General features: G+C 49.6%; 1 protein-coding gene across 2 annotated transcripts in view; it reads left to right on the forward strand.

Annotated features, from left to right (window-relative positions):
- Positions 1-1509, forward strand: part of MROH1 (maestro heat like repeat family member 1) — a 65031-nt gene that overhangs the window by 63040 nt on the left and 482 nt on the right. The gene's annotated exons all lie outside the window — the stretch shown is intronic.

The following is a 1509-nucleotide window of genomic DNA, read 5'->3' on the forward strand; positions in this document are numbered from 1 at the left end:
TTAAATTGGGGGGGGTGGATGTATGATAGAATGGGATGGTGGAATTAATGGGGTTTCATATGGGATGGTGGAATTAATGGGGTTTCATATGGGTGGTAGAATGCAATGGGGTTTCAAATGGGATGGTGAAATTAATAGGGTTTCAAATGGGATGGTGGAATGTAATGGGGTTTCAAATGGGATGGTGGAATGCAATGAGGTTTCATATGGGATGGTAGAGTGTAATGGGGTTTCAAATGGGATGGTGGAATGTAATAGGGGTTTCAAACGGGATGGTAGAACGTAATGGGGTTTCATATGGGATGGTAGAACGTAATGGGGTTTCAGGGGTCCCCAAGTGGATTTGGGGTCCCTGGGGGGATGTGGGGTCCTCAAAGTGGATTTGGGGTTTCTGGGGAAGTTTGGAGTCCTCAAAGTGGTTTTTGAGTTCCTGAGGGGGATTTGGGGTTTCTGAAGGGAATTTGGGGTCCTCGAGGGAATATTGGGTTCTTCAAATGGATTTGGGGTCTACAGGGGAATTTTGGGTCCCTATGGTGGTTCCCAAAAGGAATTTGGGGTCTCCGTGGGGACTTGGGGTCCCCAAAGTGGATTTGAGGGTCACCAAGAGTATTTGGGGTTCCTCAATGTGGATTTGGGGTCTCCCCAAGGGGATATAGGGTTCTCAAAATGGATTTGGGGGTCCCAAAGTGAAATTGGATTTCCCAGAGGGATTTGGGGGGGACTCCAAAGTTGATTTGGGGGTTCCCCAAAGGGATTTCGGGGTCCCCAAGGGGATGTGAGGACACAAAGGGGATCTGGTGTTCCCAAAGTGGATTTGGGGTCACTGAAGTGGATTTGGGGTGCCCCTAAGGGGTTATGGTGTTCCCATAGTGGATTTGGGGTCTCCCTAAGGGGGATATATGGTGTTCACAAAGTGAATTAGGGGTCCCTAAGGGGATATGGTGTTCCCAAACTGGATTTGGGGTGTCCCTAAGGGGATCTGGTGTTCCCAAAGTAGATTTGGGGTCTCCCTAAGGGGGGGGATATGGTGTTCCCATAGTGGATTTGGGGTTCCCAAGGGGATATTGGTGTTCCCAAAGTGGATCTGGGGTCTTTACAAAAGCATATGGTGTTCTCAAAGTGAATTTGGGGTCACTGAAGTGGATTTGGGGTCTCCCTAATTGCATATGGTGTTCCCAAAGTGGATTTGGGGTCTCCCTAAGGGTCTGTAGGGTTCTCAAAATGTATTTGGGTTCCTAAAGGAAATTTGGGGTCCCCAAAGGGGACCTGGGGACCCCAAGGGGATATGGTGTTCCCAAAGTGAATCTGGGGTCTCCCCAAGGGGATATGGGATTCCTATAGTGGATTTGGGGTCCCCAAGGGGGGGATATGGTGTTCACAAAGCGGATTTGGGGTCACTGAAGTGGATTTGGGGTCTCCCTAAGGGGATGTGATGTTCCCAAAGTGGATTTGGGGTCCCCAAGGGGATATAGGGTTCTCAAAATGGATTTGGGGTCTCCCCCCCCACTG

Source organism: Coturnix japonica, unplaced genomic scaffold (assembly GCF_001577835.2).
Source record: "Coturnix japonica isolate 7356 unplaced genomic scaffold, Coturnix japonica 2.1 chrUnrandom424, whole genome shotgun sequence".
Classification (NCBI taxonomy): Eukaryota; Metazoa; Chordata; class Aves; order Galliformes; family Phasianidae; genus Coturnix; species Coturnix japonica.